Source organism: Myodes glareolus, chromosome 25, assembly GCF_982192425.1.
Source record: "Myodes glareolus chromosome 25, mMyoGla1.1, whole genome shotgun sequence".
In the NCBI taxonomy this organism is placed as follows: Eukaryota; Metazoa; Chordata; class Mammalia; order Rodentia; family Cricetidae; genus Myodes; species Myodes glareolus.
Genome location: NC_142050.1, coordinates 20,224,511 through 20,235,888, shown reverse-complemented (window position 1 = coordinate 20,235,888; position 11,378 = coordinate 20,224,511). Strand labels below are relative to the sequence as shown.

Below are 11,378 nucleotides of genomic sequence, written 5' to 3'. Positions count from 1 at the left end.
GTGAGTTCCACAAGGAGTCGCAGCTATGGCAGGTGAGAGACAGATAAATAGGCATGTCCTGCAGAGTGTGGTTGGATATCTATTTCGTGGGTTATGGAAGGGAAGGGGAGAAGAGGGAAGAGGAGAGAGAGAAGGAGAGGCAGAGAGAGAGAGAGAGAGAGAGAGAGAGAGAGAGAGAGAGAGAGAGATTTAAGGGTAACTGTAATTATTCACTCACAAATAAAGCTGCACTTCTGGTTTCTAAAGGTATGCACGTGTAGATGGGCCCTCAGGCAATTGCCTGAATGTTAAAGGGCCCTGCGTGAACCATGTGCTTACATGTGTGGTTACATCCACATATGACTCAGCTAAACCCTTGCGTGCATACATGAGCCCGTCATCTGCATCATCAGCATATGACATAGTTATGCCAATCCCCTGTGCGCATGTGCTAGGCAGCTTTTAAAAAGCTGGATGTGCTCTCTTCCTCTCTCTGTACACCGACTCTCAGGCCTGTATGCACCCTCTCTAATAAACTCCTAAGTGGGTTTGCTGCTTGTTCCATGTTTTCTTCTCGCTTGCACCAGGTAATTTCAGTAATTAACTGAAGCTCTGATAGCCCCCAACCCTCACGTGGGATGAGAAACTCCAGGCAGGAAAAGTGTTAACTGATAACATCTACAGACTACTAGAACCAGAGAAAACTCAGATACGTTCAGCATACTAACCTCCATTGGCCTCCACAACCCTGAAACTGCAGCGGATCAGATGTGCAGACAGAATCATGCCACCCAAAAGTTCCCTCTTCCTTCCAAAGACCACACATGGTGATTTGAACGCGAATGGCCCTAGACACTCATATGTTTGAATAGTTGGTCCTCAGTTGGGTGGAACTTTTCAGGAAGGACTGGGAGACATGGCCTTGCTAGAGAAGGTGTGTCTCTGAGGATGGGCTTGGAGGTTTTGAAACACTAGTGCTATCCCTAGTGACTGCTCTCCATTTCTTTCCTTGTCTCTGCCTCCTAATTACAGACCATGTATAAGACCATGTATAAGACCATGTATAAGACCATGTATAAGGCCATGTATAAGGCCATGTATAAGGCCATGTATAAGACCATGTATAAGGCATGACATCATGTCTTTACTCTGCCATCATGGACTGTAACCCTATGAAATAGTAACTCCAAATTAAATACTTTCTTTTATAAGTGAGTTTGGTCACAGTGTTTCATTCACAGCAATATAAAAGTAACTAAGACAAAGACCATATATTGGTTGTCAGTCTGGTTGGGGGGAGGTCTGTTAAAAGACAATGGAGCCCGACGGAGTAAGGCATAGTAGGAAAACACTGGATCACTGAAGGTATACCATTTAAGAAGACATTGGAAGGCCGGTGTCTCTCTTCTTCGCTCTTCCCGATTCTTTTCCCTTCATCCCCCCATTCCTTCTACTCTCTGTCTCTCCCAAGCCCCCAAACATGGTGTCGTATAACTACAGACTGGAAAGCACAGAAATTGTGAGTCAGAGCAAATCTTTTTTCCTCATGCACAGGAAACAGAAGACGCCCTGAGTGAATGAAGTCCTGAGTAAACATGGGCACGGTGGGTCAAGGCCTGCAAGATAAATTGACCCACGACAAACTGGCAAAGCCATTAGCCATATGGGCAAGGCTTAAGAGAGAGGCAAGGCTCTCATTGGAAGTCTGAGTGTTTATGAATGATTATCAGTGTGGACAAAGATTAGGAACTGGCACCATTCTCCTCCCAGCTGTTTACAGCGGAGACTGATCACCTACAGAGACCTCCTACTGAGACTAGCCCACCCCTCCCCCTTCTAAGAAACAGGCTTGATGTTCCTGGTTGTGTCTGTGAGGACACTACCTGATCTCAGATTCATTGCATGCGTGCTCCTGTGTCTCTTTTTTCTTCATTTCCCTTAGGCCACTAGCCAGGGTTGTGGGATTCAACCTGTGCCAGCTGCAATGCTTATAATAAGTTCTTTATCTCAGGTACTTTGTCATGACAGAAAGCGAACACACTGGCAATGTTTACATTGCCTTAAAGCCAAGGGACTTGGCTAAGATTAATCAGGTATACTATGCACATAAAGAAAATTGTTCAGAAATAAATTCTGGAGCAACTAAGCGTCCAAAGCTTGAGCAGATAGTAAGGAGAAGGGAAAAACTCTACTAATTTGGTTCCAGTTGCTGTTATAAACACCATGACAAAAATCAACTGACAGGAAAAGGGGTTATTTGGCTTTATGCATCCTAATCACAATTCATTCGAAAAAGGAACTAAAGCAGGCAGGAACCTGGAAACAGGAACTGAAGTAGAGACCAAGGAAGAGAACTGCTGGCTGTGATGTTCCCCATGACTTTCTCAGCCTCATTTCTTATACAGCCTAGTACCACCTACCTGCTTACCCAGGGATAGAACTGGCCACAGTGGCTGAGACCTCCTACATCAATCGTTAATCTAGAAATGTTCCCAGAGTTTTGTCTATAGGCCAATCTGATGAAGGCATTTTCTTAACTGAGATTCCTCTTTTCAGAGGACTGTAGCTTATGCCAACCTGGGAAAAACAACAACAATAAAATAGACAAACAAACAAAAAACCCCAAACTTGTGTATGTAAAAAGAACACTTTAAATGAGACAGGGAAAGAGCCAATTACTAAGTAATAAAAAAGAAACCATCCTGGAAGCCCAGAAACGAGAAAACAAAAGAGAAAGAGACAAGTTCAGTGAAGAACAGCACAGGCCATCGGAGCAGCTGGAGAACCAACAGCTGCCAACTTTGAAGGAGCACAGGAAATAGAATAAAAGCCTTTTACAGGCTACTTGATCACACTGTGTGTGATGTAGGTGGGTCTTCTTTCTATGTATTGCTTTCATTGGTAAATTAATAAAGAAAACTGCTTGGCCTGATAGATCAGAACACAGGTAGGCGGGGAAGGCCGAACAGAATTGTGGGAGAAAGAAAGCAGAGGCACTCAGATGCCATGGCTCTCCTCTCCGAGATGGACGTGGGTTAGAATCTTCCTGGTGATATACAGATTATTAGAAATGGGTTAATTAATATGTGAGAGTTAGCTAATAAAAGGCTAGAACTAATAGGCCAGGCAGTGTTTAAAAGAATACAGTTTCTGTGTAATTATTTCGGGTAAAGCTAGCCAGGCGGCCAGGAGTCGGGCGGGATGAACAGCAGCCCACTGCTCCTTTTACACTGTGTGAAGATGCCTCTGTTCTACTTCACCTGCCTAAGGCATCTTCTGATTGGTTTAACAAAGAGCTGAATAGCCAATAGCTAGGCAGCCGAGGATAGGCAGGAATTCTGGTGGAACAGAGTAACTGGGCAAAGACTCAAAGAGTTGGAGATTCTCCAGGGCGACGCTGTGGATGTCAGACTTAATGATACTGAGGAGAGGCAACTAGTCATGTGGCAGAACATTGATTAATAAAATGGGTTAAATTCAGTGATAAGAGTTAGTTGGGAAGAAGCCTAAGGTAAGGGCAAGCTTTCCTACTTAATAAGTTCCCATGTTCCCATGTTCATGAGCTGGGGTTCCAAAGAAAGTCTGTTACACAGGGCAGCCACGGAAGCTAGCCTGGAATGAACATAAAAATGCATGAGTGGTGAGGAAAGGGAGAAGGGATCAGAGGGCAACTCTTTTGAGAAGTTTTGAAGGGAACACAGACTGGGATGTGATATCTGAGAGAAAGACAGTTCTGAAACAGCTGCTATATGAAGATACTAGAGAATATGTGCATGGTGATAAGAATATTCAACGGAAGAGCTAAGTGGCCCAGCGTGACTGAGGAAAAGGCACCCACTGCTCAGGGATTGACGAAGTCAGTCTTATCAGGGTGCAGGCCCTCGAGATAACGATCGCTTCTTGCAGGAAGGGGTTAAGAGGCCGGGTTCAGGTACTGGGATGAGGTAGATGCTGTGGTGATTAGAGAAATGATTCATTGCCAGTTTCCACTTGCATTGGGTAAGACAGTGATCTCATCTCTCTGAGAAGTGGAGCATCAGGGGGAAGATTTTGGGAGAGAGGCGTTAGAGAGTGGCAAAGAAGGAAGACAGAAGTGTAAACTCGCTGCTAGGTGGCACAGATAATCCACACAGCGTGTGTTGTAAGTATCTATACTTACCATGAAGTCGACTTCTTGGAGTGCTTTTCTCCAGCGAAATAGAGAGTGGGAGAGAGAGAGAGAGCTCAGAAGTTAAGAGCTGCTCTTGCTAAGGACTCTTGGTTTAGAGTACTGACTCAGCAACTCACAACTTGTTCTAACTCTAGCTCCCGAGGATCTGATTGTAGTGGCTTTTAATTTGTATTTTAATAAATAAAGCTTGCATGGAGATCCGAGAGTAAACCAGCTCCACTGATCAGCCTTAGAGACCAAGCAGTGGTAACACATACCTTTAGTCACAGTAGCCACACTAGTTTGCCATAGAAACCAGGCAGTGCGTGCCTTTAATCCCAGCCCTAGAGAGGCTTATAAAATGGGAGGAGACAGCCCCCAGTCTCAGTCTCATTTTGAGATTCCTGGAGGCAGGATTGCCATTTTGGGTTGAGGTCGAGGTAAGAGTCAGTAGCTGGCTGCTTTGCTTTTCCGGTCTTCAGGCTGAACCCCAATTTTCCTCTCTGAGTTTTTATTAGTCATGTATTATGTGATGCTCTCTTCTAGCCTCTGTGGGCAACAGACATCCATGTGGTGCATGTACATACATATAGCATAGGGTACACACACACACACACACACACACACACACACACGTATTCATGCTTAAAATAAAAATAAATACATCTTTGAAAAAAACTGAAAATAACGAGATATTTATGTATATAGAAAGGGATGGAGCAGGAACCAGTACACAGGAGCTTAGGGATGGCTTTCCGGGTGGTTTGAGCAGAACTATGAAAAATGAGGGTAGTTTCCCAGCATCCTATCCAAGGACTGTAAGAGCAAATCTCTTAAGTGGGAGCATAATTCTGTATTCAGTGTAGCTTGCATAGTTTGAAGAGGAGTGGCGAGATATGAAATGGAATGGAACCCATTTTCATAATTCCTGTAGATGAGGATAAATGAAAATAATGTTAAATATGCAGAAGCTCGATTTTGAGCTAGAGTAGTCCTCAGAGCTCATTTGTCCCAATGTATATTCTTATACAAGAAAAATGACTTAACAAGGCTGGAGCAGTCATGAAACGGACAACAGAAGACCCAATCCTTGAACCCCTGTCATGGAGTTCAAAGTTGAACCACTTTCTACTATACTATACTTCACTATAGTATACTATACTATACTATACTATACTATACTATACTATACTTCACTATACTATACTATACTATACTATACTATACTTCACTATACTATACTATACTACACTATACTTCACTATACTATACTATACTATACTATACTATACTATACTATACTTCACTATACTATACTATACTATACTATACTATACTACACTATACTTCACTGTACTATACTATACTATACTATACTATACTATACTTCACTATACTATACTATACTTCACTATACTATACTATACTATACTATACTATACTATACTATACTATACTGTTTCCGTCCTTCCTTCCTTCCTTCCTTCCCTCCCTCCCACCCTCCCTCTTTCTTTCTTTCTTTCTTTCTTTCTTTCTTTCTTTCTTTCTTTCTTTCTTTCTTTCTTTCTTTCTGTTTTTTTGAGACAGGGTTTCTCTGTGTAGTTTAGCTGTCCTAGAACTTGCTCTGTAGACCAGACTGGCCTCAAACTCATAGAGATCCACCTGCCTCTGCTTCCTGAGTATGGGATTAAAGGTATACACCACCACTACCTGGTCTCTTATCTTTTCTTCTCCCTTTCTCCTCCTCGCCCTTGTCTTCATCCTTGTCCCCCTCCTCCTCCTCACCTTCATCCTCATCCTCATCCTCCTTGTACTCTTCCTTCTCTTCCTCTTCTGCTTCTTCATGGGTCTCCTAGAACTTATTTTACAGACCAGGCTGGCCTTAAGCTCACAGAGATCAGCTTGCTTCTCTGACTCCAGAGTAAATGTGTGCTCCATCATGCCCAGCTACGACACTACTTTTCTAAGAATAAAGCTCATAGTGTCCCACAACAGAAGAGGGCCAGCTGCAGTGAGACAGTATTCTTCAATTAAAATGACCTACACTGAATACCGTAACAAATCTTCTTCTGTCTCTCCAGCTAGCTCTCAAATTATGACATGGAGACATCTTATCAACTATGAAAGTTCGATCTATAGCTTAGGCTTGCTCCTAACTAGCCCTTATAACTTTACATTTATATTAATGTACATTCTCTCACATGGTGTCAGAACTCTCTTACATCTTGCACCTTCTGTTTCCTCTCTGTGCCTCCTGGCATCTCCCATGCACCTAGATTTTTCCTCCTCTTCCTTTCTCTCCCCAGAAGTCCTGCCTACACTTCCTGCCCAGCTATTAACCTCTCAGCCTTTTTTCACACCAATCACAGCAATATACCCCCAAACACTATACAACTGTCCCACAAAGAACACCAAAAATTCTGCTCTAATAATAAAAAGGATGCTAAGCATTTACTATCTAACCCTTCTCCTACTCTGTTTATCTTTTACACCGTGGGCTCTTAGTCATAAGCATGGACAATAGATATGGAACTTTATCAGGAAAACTATGTTAGTAACAGAGTCAGAAAGGAACTCAACAACCAAATCTAAAAAGGGATAAAATTCCAGATGGTTTGCAAAATCTCTGGTGTGGGAAGTCCTTTTATATGTATTGCTTTTATTGGTTAGTGAATAAAGAAGCATCTTTGGTTTGTGATAGAGCAGACTAGAGCTAGGCAGGAAAACTAAACTGAATGCTGGGAGAACGTAGGCGGAGTCAGTGAGATACCATGTAGCCCCTGCCAGAGACAAAATGGAACAGAACTTTACCCGGTAAGCCACAGCCATGTGGCGATACACAGATTAATAGAAATGAGTTAATTTAGGATATAAGAGCTAGCTAGCGATACACTTAAGTGATTGGCCAAGCAGTGTTTTAATTAATACAGTTTATGTAATTATTTCTGGTTTGAATGCTAGGGAAACAAATGAGCATGCCTCCGACAACAGACCTCAATAGCAGCAACTCTCAAAGGATGCACCCATCTTGATATGTTTCTGTTGGAGACTTGAATTCCTGGTAAGAAACTTTGTTTATCCTAGCCTTCATAAGTGGCCTATGATCACAGGATAGAGTTCTATGATTGACGCTCTTCTTACATCATCTAGAGTAATAGAAGAATTAACCTTCACAAGATTGAGATCTTAAATGACCAAAGCCCAAACTGCCCCACTGTCATAGATATTTTATTCAGTCCTTAGAACATAGTGTGGCAGTTTGTATTATCTACACTTTACTCAGGAAAAAACTGAGGGTCAAAGAGGTTAATTACATTCCCAAGTTCACAGAACTAAAAATCGACACTCACAGGTCTAATGGTTTCTCTGGGCTCAGACCTGAGGCTCTTTTTTTATGAGTGTTTTTTTTTTTCTCTCTCTCTCTTTCTGCTCCTTTTCTGAACATTATTCTTGAACCTGCTGCTGGCTTAGGGCAAATTTTACAATAGACTCACATGCAGTGGGAGAGTCCTTGATTAAAGTGTAGGTTTGAAAATTGAATGTACAGCCGGTGCTGCACTGAATCTATCTCACAGACAGAGCATGTTTAACCCCATTGCATTTGGTTCTTTCTACGTCATACAGCACTTTTCTGAGTGTGAAAGTTATTAATACATTTTAAAGATTTATTTCATTCTTATTTTTAGCTATGTGTACGTGTATGAGTCTACGTGTGAGTATGTACATGTGAATGCCAGGGCCTTCTAACAAGAGACAACAGATATAGAATTTAAGGTGTTTGTGAGCCACCCAATGTGGGTGTTAGGGATTGCGTTTGAGTCCTCTGCAAGAGAAGGGCACACTCTTCACCTCTGAAACATCGCTCCAGCCCAGTTTTTAATCTGTCTGAGTCAGTTTTAGTGTTCTGTGTTAGTCAGTTTTCTGCCACAACAAATACTTGACACAGTTTACAAAGAAAAATGTCAGTATGAGCTCTAGTTGTAGAGGTATCAGGTCTGTGATGAGCTGCATTGCTTTGAGCCTGTAGCATGGAACCATGCATGTACATCATACTGCAAGTGCTTACCTTCAGCCAGAAAATGAGAAAAGAGAGGAAAAAGAAAGGACTGAGGACCCATTACCCCACTAAGGACATGAAGTTATTGCAGTGACCTAAAGACCTCCCTCTAGGCTCTACCTCTGGAAGGTCCTATCACTTCCCAATAGCCCCAAGCAGGGACCATGTCTCCAACTCATGGATCTTTGTAGCTGTAAGAAATAGCACAGACTGAGTGAGATAAGCTTCAGGGGTTTATTTTTCATAGCTTGAGCATTCAAGATCAAAGTATAAGAGAATTTGATTTCTGGGGAAAGCTCCCTTCCTGACTGGGAAGTAGCTACTGCTGACACCACCTCTTCTTCTTTCCTCTCCTTCCTCTTCCTCCTTTAATAAGGTTTGTTCATGGGGCTGTGGAGATGACTCAGTGGTTAAGAGCACTGACTGCTCTTCCAGAAGACCCATGTTTGATTCCTAGCACCCACCTGGCTGTTCACAGCTGTCAATGACACTAGTTCTGGGAGATCTATGCCGTCTTTTGGGCTCTGTGAGCACTAGGTATGCCTGTGGTGCAAACCCTCATACACATAAACAATAATTTTAAAAAATATTTACTTGTTTTATATGTCTAAGTATTTGCATGCATGATGTGTATATACATACCTCACATGCGCCTGGTGCCTGCAGAAGCCAGTAGAGAGCATCAGACTCCCTGGAATAAGAGATACAGACAGCCGTGAGTCACCATGTGAGTGCTGGAACCAAGCCTTCTTCCTCTGCAAGACCAGCAAATGTTCTTAACGACTGAGCCATCTCTTTAGCACAAAAAGCCAACGTGTCACTGTATCCTCACAAGGCAGAGAAAGCCTGAGTTTTCATCATCTTACAAAAGCTCCAGTTCTTCTGTAGAGCTCCCCTGCCCCACCCTCAGTCAGCACCTCTTCCAAATCCGAGCCCTTCTTAAAGCTTGATGTACATTCAAATACATCAGCGGTCAGAACTTGCACATATGCACTTCACAGGTAATAGGAACATCCTTCTTTTACACTACCCACCACTTCAACAGAAGGTGAGGCACTTGACGGATACGAAATTCGGTGCTTTTATAAATACAGGGCGATTGTTAACAACTCCAAAGCGACAAAAATAAAAAGAGAGTAGGCTGGGGAAAATATAGGTCTACCCACATTTTGGCAAGAAATTTTGCTTGCTGCTTTCTAAGTGGTGATAATTACTGTTTAGAATTAATTTGATTTAGTAGATAAGAAAATTTCATCTAGCAAAAGAATCTTTTCCTATTAAAAGTTTCCAGCTCTAGATTTTAAGGGCATAATACTTAGTTGACATTGAACTTAAAAAACAAAAACTGAAGTAGTAGTCAAGATCCCTAAAGTGGAGAGGGAGTTTTTGGCTTTTTAAAGTCTCTACTTCATTTAATTAATAAGAAAAACAAATCAGTTTTATTTTTATAAAGGTTAGTTTTTAGCACCATGAGTAATCAGTATGAGACAATGCACCTTTCTATCCAACTTTGAAATTATTTAGTCTATAAATCAATACATAAAACTGGGTGTTTTGACATTCACGTATTGAAGCTGGTGAATTATGTTCATTTTTTCTCCTTTTGAAATATCGGATTCACCATCGAATTAATTTCTTAGCAAAAAAAATCTAGATTTTTTTCTTAGACATAGAAATACATTGAAAATTTAACAAAGTACAATATTCATATTGTATAATATTCATGTCAAGATCTTAGAGTCGACTACTAGTTAAAAGAGCTGCCAATGCCCACTCCTACTTCATAACAGTCCAGTGTAGTCTAGCACACCCCCACCCCACATGAGATTCCCTAGCAGCTGGACGTGGGTATCTTAGGTAGGCTTTCTATTGCTGTAAAGAGACACCATGATCATGGCAACTCATAAGGAAAGCATTTAATTAGGGGGCTCACTTACAGTTTCAGAGGTTCAGTCATGGTGGCAAGCATGACGGTATGCAGACAGAGGTGGTGGTTATATCTTGATCAGAAACTGAGACACTGAGCACAGGAAACCTCAAAGCCTGTCCCCACAGTAGCACACTTCCTCCTACAAAATCATACCTATTCCAACAAAGCCACACCTCGTAATAGAGCCGTTCCCTGTGAGATTATGGGGGCCAATTACATCCAAACTTCCATCTTCCATTCCCTGGTCTCCATAATCTTGCAATAATATCATAATGCAAAAATGCATTTAGTCCAGCTTCAAAAATTTCCATAGACTATGATAGTCTCAACAATGTTTTCAAGTTCAAAGTCTCTTCTGAGATTCATGCAATCTCTTCACTATAATCACCTGTAAAATTAAAAATAAAAAGCAGATCACATACTTTCAACATATAATGGCATAGGATATACTTAAGCATTCCAAAATTCAGGGAAGGGAGCATAGAGAGGAAATACTAGACCAAAGGAAGACTGAAAACCAGCTGGGTAGACTCCAAACTCAGCATCTCCATGTCTGATGGCAAAGTGCTCTTCAGATCTCCAATTCCATTCAGCTTTGTTGACTGCAACACACTTCTTCCTCTTGGATTGGTTCTACAACCAACCTATTAGCATCTCTCCTTGGCAGATATCCCACAACTCTGGAATCTCTAACATCTTGGATTCTACAAGACTGTAGGGCCTGGTCTACCCTTGCTCCTTGGAGTGCATATTGAGGACAGTTTCTGGCCAGCCAGCTAAGCATCCTGTTTGCTCCTGTGCTCCCTCTGCCCTAGCCTGGTGATTAGCTGAAGGGCACTGTTTCATTCTTTGGTATGGTAATTTCCCACCTGCCTGGGAAGAAATCCTTATGCAGCAGCCAGGGCCCACCTGCCTGAGAGGTAATCCTTAGGCAGCAGCCAAGTATATAGGTTTTCCCCTAAATTGAATAAAGCGGCATTCGGCTGATCGAATGACCCAGGTCTCTTGTGTGTTTCTTTCAATCTCCAGGCCTTTGCCCGGACTCACATAAGGTACAGTGGCACGCGAACTGTATCGAGAGGGTAACACAGAATCGGGTGTTACCCAAGACCATCCAGGCTTCAACTTCACAGCTTCACTCAATGGCCTCTCTACTAGTCCTCCATTCAGGGACACCCTTGACACATAGTTTGCTTGAATGAATAGATCATTTAAGAAAGGAAAGTGTCATGTGAAAGAAGCGGCGGGTTGAATTCAGGAAA

The 11,378-nt window shown here is 42.1% G+C and overlaps 1 long non-coding RNA gene across 1 annotated transcript; it reads right to left on the bottom strand.

The window, feature by feature from the left end:
• Positions 1-4,796: 4,796 nt before the first annotated feature.
• Positions 4,797-10,222, bottom strand: LOC148117843 (uncharacterized). The gene is made up of 3 exons (XR_015736679.1): positions 10,124-10,222; positions 8,829-8,877; positions 4,797-5,057 (listed from the first exon to the last, which is right to left on the bottom strand). It is a non-coding gene; the product is annotated as an uncharacterized LOC148117843 (long non-coding RNA).
• Between the last annotated feature and the right edge of the window lie 1,156 nt (positions 10,223-11,378).